Source organism: Varroa jacobsoni, unplaced genomic scaffold (genome assembly GCF_002532875.2).
Source record: "Varroa jacobsoni isolate VJ856 unplaced genomic scaffold, vjacob_1.0 scaffold_1394, whole genome shotgun sequence".
In the NCBI taxonomy this organism is placed as follows: Eukaryota; Metazoa; Arthropoda; class Arachnida; order Mesostigmata; family Varroidae; genus Varroa; species Varroa jacobsoni.
In genome coordinates this window covers 37,809-46,798 of record NW_019214296.1, presented here as the reverse complement: position 1 = coordinate 46,798, position 8,990 = coordinate 37,809, and the positions used below count along the sequence as shown (strand labels likewise).

Here is an 8,990-nt window from a genome sequence, read left to right as displayed (position 1 = left end):
CGGCAGCAGCGGCAGGGGTATCCGCACCAGGCAGTCGGGTACTCAATGCGAACGTTCCCCACTTCCTTGCTCGCGCCCAAGGCACTTCTTCAATGCCCGCCTCCCGCCTGCTCAAAGGATGGACTTCTGTATACCCCATTCGTGCTTTCGCCCCCCACAAGTCCCAACCGCCCCATCCATATTACGATCCCCAGAGCTTTCTCCTCTTCTCTTCTTTGGTTTACCTTTTCCTTTTACACAGTCCAGTCGACGTTCCACAATTGAGATGTATTAAGCTGGCGGTACCAAAGGGCGAAGAAGAACGTACTTTTTCTCAAAATAGAGGATGACGCAAAGATAGGGGCAACGATGATTTAAGCGAATTGTCGGTTGGACCCTACCAAGGGCTGCGGCGACAAAGACTCGGTCTTTCACCCGTTCGTTCCGACACACTCGGCCCCTGCCGGCGCAGACAGACTTAAAGCAGTCCCAGCGGCGCCTTCATTTTACTCCTCTGCCATTATATTATCTCCACCAGCGCTGTTTAGCAACAGAAGAAAGACAGGTAGAGGCAAGGGCGGATGTTGATGCAAACGCAGGTTTCGCTCACAGCGAACACTCACCGAGCTGCCGTCTCTTTCTGGTCTACCGCCGCCGGCAGAATAGCCCAGCAGTCGGTAGTACTTGCAACCAAGGAAGTCGCTTGGTGGGCTTGATGTTCAGATCTCTTCGGGAGAGGAGCAGCGCCAGGTCCCCGAAGCGGTGGAGAGAAGAGCTCCCGGGCATAGCACTCGATCAACTACAACTACCGCTGCTACAAGTCTATTTCTTCTCATTCTCTTTCCAAGGCGGCTTCTAGTCTTAAACGGCACCTAGTTAGGGCCCGTTCCCCTCGTCGCCAGCCAGTCTACTGATCGTTGATATTGTTGTGATCGCAGTGGCCCGGCGGCGGCTTCTGTGGACATTGTCGTTTCCAGTGTTGTCGTTTTGCGCAATACGCTGACGACATTCGTAGAACAGTCGAATAACAATGGAGAGGCCTGAAACTCGTAGTGCCTGCGGGGCCTGCCGTGCCGATAGTGCGCCTGCTCTCGTCGCTAGTGAGAGTGGAAGCAGTACGTCTGCTCCAAGCTCAAGCTGTTTGTGCCGGCCATCCGCCGAGTGGTGAGTTTCTCACCACTCCTTTAGCTGCTTGTGCTGCGTCTCAAAGACAACTGTAGTCACTCGTTTAGCAGTGAGGCTGGTTTGATACTGCCCACAGCGATATCCGCAAATACAGCAACACTACTATCAGTGCGAAGATACTACGTCTGCGATCGAGCCGCGCGGAACGGGATTCCGTCTGGACCTTTTCCCCTGCCGGTGAGCAGATGAGGGGCTTTAGCAGTCCAAGCATCTATCGCCAAGCGGTGACAGCTAGTGACCTCCAAGTCTCGACCGGCTCGAGGCTCATGATCAGAAGCTGTCGATAAACAGCAAAGCACGGTAGAGTTTTTTCCATGATGGCACACGTTTTCATCGCCTTCCATGTCCGTCCGGATGAAAAGAAATCTATTTCGATCTGCTGTAGCAACGAAGGCGCCGGCAAGGGCTACAACAGCACCGGTGTGCCGCCAGCCTGCCGTCAGCCATACCGTCTTCGACGCGCCCAACAGAGATATCATTGTGGGCGTGGATTCGCTTTCAAAACCATGCGACGGAGAACTGCAAGCTGAGCTAGGCTGGACTGAGATTGGAGCAGAGAAGTAGGGAAGCAGAGTAATATTGTCGATACAAACCTTGCGCGATTTCGCGATCCTATCTTCACTGTGCGATATTAACAGAGCTACAACTGAAGTAACATTGAGCAGCGGCAGCAAAAGAGGACAAGGCTAGTCAAACGGCTGACTCACTGGTTGATCGAGCTATGAGCCGATCCATGGCATGGTAAAGCATTTTAAAATCGGTATCTCTTTACAGAACACGCGTATACATACATTTGAAATTGAATGGAGCTCACTGCAAAATAAGTGGTTTGATACGTTACGGTAGATTCGAGAAAAGTATGGTCGTGTACCTCAGTGCTTCAGTCAACGCATACCAAAATCATATCAGTTAATAACAGGTTAGTGAATAACCTAAAGGTGACAAGGCTTACCCCTGTTTGACCTGCGATCTATTACAAAAGAGTTCATTGAGACGACTTAATAAACTACGACAAACACGCTGCATACTTATAAAAACATACGGGTCTAGGCGGACTCGGATGCATGACCTTGCTATCACTTCGGGTCGTAACTGCGCAAAAAACTATCGTCAAAAAGTAAAATCTGTTTATATACATATAGTATAGGTAAGCATATACATATTTAAACCCGAGAACAACGCGATGTGGGTCAAAATTAGAAAAAAAAAAATCAATACATTACACAACACGCCAAAGCTAAAAAAGTTTGTCCTCGACAGTGATAGATTCCGCCAGACTTCGACCAAGCATTTTTATCGAGTTAACCGGGTAGTACTAAATATAACAATGCCAGGATTAGAAACAATTAAAGCAAAGCATTTCTGTCCCTTTCAAACAAATCCATTAGTAACCCCAGCTAATAGGGCAGGCAATATTGTTCTGTTGTTCCATTCTGTCCTCGAGAGGTTTCACAGCTTTCAAAATAAATTCTCTCTTAGTTGGCGGTAAGGCTGTATTTTCTAGCGACGAGGAAACGGCGACTGCTAGGTCGATTCCGGGACGTGCACCCCTGGTCGGACGGGAGGCAGGAAAAGGGAGATGGAGCTTATTTATCTTAATTTGAGGCGCGCTGTTGGAAAGACTGAGCTTGAACATCTTGCTATCAAACCGACATACATAGGCACGCATGTACGTCGGCTGAAAAACCGACCGGCACCCAGGATCGTGTGGCTTATGCATCCGTAACAGCTGCGGCGGTGAATGTACCGATGAAAATAAGCGCTACTACCTCACATTGTATTCGTTTGAACTTACAGAATAGCCTTTACGTACGGTGGTTTGGGAGCGACGCGGACGAAAATGGAGTCAAATAGATGAGAGGCTGCGATATGTATCCAATAAATAGTTCATTATTAACATGTATTTTCAGTGTCCGTTAGATTATCAGCGTTGAGCAATATAGAGCTTTATCAAAGTTGTAATCATAGCCCAACCTATTCTATATTCTAGCCTGTACCATATTGAATCAGACAGCGTAATCCATGGTGATACGTGCCGAAGCCGCAGTGGAATTGATGAAACATATTTAAAAAAGTGCGCTCAGCCGACGCTTTAGTTCCGTGCCGTCGCCGGGTGCATAAAGTGTGGAGACATTCTACGTTGATTGCTTCCTCACTCCTTCAACGGGGTACATTCGTATATCCCTGGCTATTTTTAAAACCGTAAACGGATGTTATGTGCTATTCGGTAGCAATAAAAAGGTTTCATAAAAAATTCGAGACGGACGTGCTAAAGTGGGGAAATAGTGCAAGCTCCTAAACAAGCTTCGATGGCTAAGATGGCCAGGGCATCGATACCGTCTAAATAGAACATGTGTTTAGGACGGATCTTTTTTCTAACGTTTTTTTATGCTGTTATGTCCTTTAACAAAGTTTAATTAAAAAACAAATGTGTCACATCGAAATAAAGAGTTGGGCAACCTAGGTATCCTGCAAAAGGGACAGTTCACCACAAAAAAGTCGTATAATAACAATCGAATAATTATGAACCGTGTGTAATGCTTTATAATGGTACAGGAAATTGTAGATAGTATCAAACAAAAAAAATGCCTCTTTAATAAATTTTAGTAAAGAGCGAAGGTATTAGATAATCTGAGAAGAGTAGGCAAACATAATTTGATGCTTTTAAGCAGATGTCGTCAACAGGTTTTTTGATCAACACCCAGTACCGCTCACACAGATTTATTATGTAAAGATTAATTTCGATAAATACATAGCCGTGATTTCTACTATTATGTCTACTATTTGCTAGCGTTATATTTCTAATTGATAATAGTTTAATTTTATTATAGTTCTTGTATAGCTAACTTAAATGACAATACGGAACATTGTAACTGTAAGTTTATTCAATTTAACTGAATGTATAATTGGATGATGTGGCGATCGCGGTTCTGCCATATTTTTCTATTTACGTGCTAAGCACAAGAGCGGAAATTAATTCGCCGTTCGGAAATAGCCTAAGTCCATTCAATCTGGATAGCACTTAGACGGCGTAGCTTCCTGTATAACCCGAAGGCGCTATCGCGGGGGCTTTGGCAGGATTCAGAGATGGGTCTTTTGTTGCCCAGTTTGAGGTCGTGAAATCGGCCAAAGCAACCATTGATATGAAACCAAGCATATAAAAACAAAAGGTCGTGTAAATTAGTGAATCATACCAACCTCATTGAGCAAGCTTGTTGTGATACAGATTTATCTGTAATTAATAATCTGTAATTTAAGTCGTTATTTACAGAAGCGTCTGCGTCTATAATGCTAGTTTCGATACCAGGTTTCATGATTTTTATTGGATAATAGATTTCATTAAAACATATTAATAATATATATTCGAAAACATCGAAGAGTTAGTTTGTACTAAATGTATATATTATTTATATAAACACAGGTAGAGCTCGTAAATACGTTTACCTACATACAGCATACAGCATACGCTCAGTTCAGTTGCCAATTGAACACAAAACTCCTGGGTTTTTATGGGCAGTACCCAGATGCGCCTGGACCCCACGTTTATGGCCGCTACGAACGAAATACTATTTGAATATGCTGTTGCGGCTCATTCATATGAACATCAACTATAAGAACTTCACGATAAGTACCTATGATTAGAATCATCACATGGAATATGGCTGGAGAATCCACGAAGCACGTTATTCGACCTAGACAGGATATAGGTGCCGCAAGATGCTCACCATGTTACACATATACCCGTTTATTCCATCGACCTTAAAGGCTGCACGTAAACCGAAGCAAAACAAAATACTGTACAATCTAGACATGTAAAAAGGGATATAACAATAAGGGGACAATTACGAGCTAGCCATGATTATCTACATAGCCAAAATGAATCTGTCTTGCAACGCCGCCATTGCAGTACCATAGGTGAATTCGTACAACGGTAGTCTGTAGACATTTTTTTTTGCGAATCGAATGCTATTTTGCCCCCTTCCCTACTTGCAGGTCTACCATACTGTGGTCTTTAAGCGGACAGAACAAGTTTTTTTTTAATTTCAAGTTGTAAAACTCCTCTTCCTGGACGCACCATTTCTGTTTTCATTGCAATGAGGCATTAGGGGATGGACTGTATTTTTGTAATGGAAGAATTCAATTTAATAACAATCTTTGTTTTCAAGTTTCAAGTCTCCCAGAAGGGTTTCATTGGAAAAACACGCCAGTGATGCGTAAACCTAGTAAATTGTATAGATCTACGCAATTATCAATCGCCGGTATTACGACGTTTTCACTGTAGATCATCGAACACGTATATTTAATCGATTTCAGCTTTACTTTTCTGCACGTCGATAACTGTTACCCAGTCTAATTGTCACGTCCAGGGCAACTGTCAATCGGCCCCTTCCGAATCTTGACAGAGAAGACAGATCAATTCTTTTTAACCAAATGCCCTGGTGGAATTATTCAATGCGATGGACCAATTTAAATTTATATCTGCCCTCAGCTCTCTTAGACAACGTTGCGTGTAATCAGCTACGGCTATTGCCACAAGGCAAGCCGACTTTTACGGGGTCCATGTCGTTTTAGCTGTCGACAGATGACAACTTTCTTGAACAAATTCGATTTTGTAAATTCATGTCCTAATCGTTAGCTGAACTCTGTTGTTAATTAACTGAGTGCCTCAAAGCGTCTAGGGTTTTTAGAAGATCCAAGTGTTATTAATACGAACATGTTAGCACATATTTGTTGTTTTTAGTTTAATTTAATGAATCGACAAGTAATCTCATTACTGTTCTTTCGTTTTGCTCTTTTTTTTTTTGAACCACATCGGGTTATCCATCGTCTCATATGTATCTGTTCAGTCGGCGTCATCCACGTTAGCAAAACTCGACAACTAGCAGCAGGAGTGGGCACTCACCAAGATAGTTGCAAGGGTCGCTGCAGCCCTCGACATTACGTTGCTTAAGCTATCCTCGTACATGAAATCTTAACGGGACTATCCCATAAAGTGGCTAAAGTCGTTTGTTTACATTTGGCGCTTAGGAACATCTGACTTCTCGGAGAAGCGAGCTTTCCCAGGTTGCTCTGGTCCCATCTTGTGCGCGAATGTCTGTGTGTGTGGGAATCGCAGCAGATGGGGCTGTGGAAAAACGCCCGTTACAACACAAGCATTTGGCACTGCTCATGTCCTCTGTACATCGCCAGCCACGCCTTCTTAATGGTTCTATCGGCCAGCGAGCGGGTGATGGGTCAGCAGCAGCACACCGTACTATAACCGGTTCTTTAGCTGCCCGGGCGACGCCCTTTCCCTGTTGGTTGCCCGGTATGGGCTTGGGGTAAGAGGCTTACTGGAACTCGGTTGCAGACAACCTTGCGCCCTTTTGGAAGCTCCACGACTTCCTCTTTGGCGTTCCTCTGCCTTTTTCCTTCCTCAAAGAAGAAATTTGTTGGCGACTAGTGACCGCGAACGGAACGGCCAGTGACAGACACAATAGCTAAACCTGTGTTTAGTCACCCGGCTGCTTAGTATACACGCTCTACACGTCGAGCCGTCGGCCAGTGGCCCGCTCTAAATGATTCAGAACCGTTTTAGCTATAGCATTGGCAGTAATAATAGTTTCTTTATTTGCGTAACGATCATTCTGTTGAAATCGGTTGTTGTCTTGGCGATGAAGCAGTGGGCAACGGGCAGGTGACATTTCAAGCCGGTCGAACGAAATGAGCCCAGCCCGAGTTCAGCCGATATATTTTTGCGCATCACCGTCCGCTTTGCGGCGTCCCGCTAAACATGTGGGAGATTCAAAAACAGAAGACAATGAAATGAACCCAGATGGACAGTGCACAGAGGCACGCAACGGACACGTATCCGGTGTTCGACGCTTAATCACGCTAGAACACTGGTCATTACAGTCTCCTAAATTCACTTATATCGAAGAAGAAAAGCTACACTGCTGGAGAGTGCAGCTCAGTACAGGTTTTGTTCATCGATGTGTGACAAATATCAGTAAACACACATATATAAGCACACGGGGCGGTCAGTCCCCGATGAAACGTTTAGAATCCAACGATTAAACGATGAGTGCTCTATCTTGAATCGTCGCTGCTTCTGGTTCCTTAACCCGAAGTTTCGCACAGTCCTTGACGTACTTGCCCTTGTTTATGCTTATACGCGTTAAAACGTTAAGAAAGTTAAAAGAGACCTAGAAAGATGTGAAGTCAGAAGGCAGGGAAGAATACATTGTTTGTCCATGTGTGTATATGCGTGTCAGTTTGCGTGCGTTTATGCGGTAGAGGGGCAGGCTTCAAGGAATTTCGTCGTTCGCTGAACCGTATGACAGTCTGTGGGACCAGCAGAGGCGGCTTATACGAACGAAAACTGGATTACAGAGGAGAGTGGAGACGACAGCGAAGAAGGCAAAAGGGTCGGAAGCGAAGTAGCGTTTAAGTGGCTCCAAAACCCGCCAGGGGCTTTTAGAGGGACCTCATCACAGGAGGGTGGTCATATGCGAATTTTGAATCGGGTAGGCATATTCCATTGTCACCGCACATTTTAGATGTGGTGGTGGCGGCAGCGGTAGCGGGATGAAGCGGTGGCTGAGAACAGGGAGCGTTGCTGTCCCGTTGATGGCCCCGAGCGAATACAGGGTAGTGCTAGTCACGAACACTGTTGAGAAGGGGCTGGTGGGCCATCGGGCGGACGGACAAACAATGCAGTAATGGCAATAGAAAGAAAAATTAACGGAATAAAGGCTGCCGCTTTCGCCGACTGGAGCACTAAGCAGCACTCTAACTATCCCGGAAAGGCAAGCCCGTGCAGTACGGCATCTGGAAGCAGTCGACGACAGAGCTCGCCAGTGTCCCGCTGCTAGAGAATTCACAATTGGATTTGAGACAAAACATTCAAAGTGGAGGACGCAAGAGTGAAAACGAAAAACATAAATAACTGGATAGGAGACTGAAAGATGCCGGTCGTTGAAAAAAGTACATCGGCGCAAATTGGTGCGAAGAAACGAGGAATTCTTTAAAGTTACTTCATTTCGGATCTGCTTGGCTTGTGCAGAAGAGATAACTCTTGTTTCATCTGACCCCTTCATTTGCAATAGCTTGCTCATATGGCATAAGGCCAGTTGGTTGGCTTCTGCCTCGTTAAGTCAATCTAACCTTCTGAACAGGTGTGCACAGTTTCTAATCGAGAAATTTTTGATATTACCGCTGGTTACTGACTTGATGATTCGATAAGAGCGACGACCTTTCGTCATGGCCATGTGGGTATAAATGAGCGAAGTTCGACAATAGCAACAATGAGCTATGATTTGACAAGAAACAGTTGCTTACTCCTATATCGCAAGCGTTCAGTATGAGCAAGTCTTAGGATAACCGCAAACTTTAAAAAATGCTTAGGGTTTTATTTAATTGGGAGCGGACCCTGCATTGCGGATGTGGTAAATAGTTTTTAACATTTCATTTTTATTATACGTTTTACTTTTACATTCGTTTCACAATGCATAGTGAGGGTGTAGCACAGACGGTGTTGGCAGAACCTGCTTATATGCTACTGATGTAAATTATGCACAGAGGCTCGAAAATACTTTGCTTCATCATACTTGGATTATATTATCGCTCGGCATGTTGGAATTTTCAAATGGATGACATTTCTTTGTTCTAGACATATATATATATATATATATACATATATATACCTATATATATATATATATATAGAACAAAGACGTTTATGTAGCCTTTGCCGCAAAAAGATATAAATACTATCAATCCATAATAAGGTAAATAACAATATGTAAAGCAAAAATTTTGCATTGTACTGCAGCACATAAATATAT

The 8,990-nt window shown here is 44.3% G+C and overlaps 1 long non-coding RNA gene across 2 annotated transcripts in view; it reads right to left on the bottom strand.

Moving 5' to 3' along the window:
- Positions 1-1,056: 1,056 nt before the first annotated feature.
- LOC111269537 (uncharacterized) overlaps positions 1,057-8,990 on the bottom strand; it is a 36,545-nt gene continuing 28,611 nt past the window's right edge. For both annotated transcript variants that reach the window (XR_015314635.1, XR_002685821.2), the window contains exon 4: positions 1,057-4,257. This is a non-coding gene — a long non-coding RNA (uncharacterized LOC111269537). The remainder of the gene's footprint in view (positions 4,258-8,990) is intronic.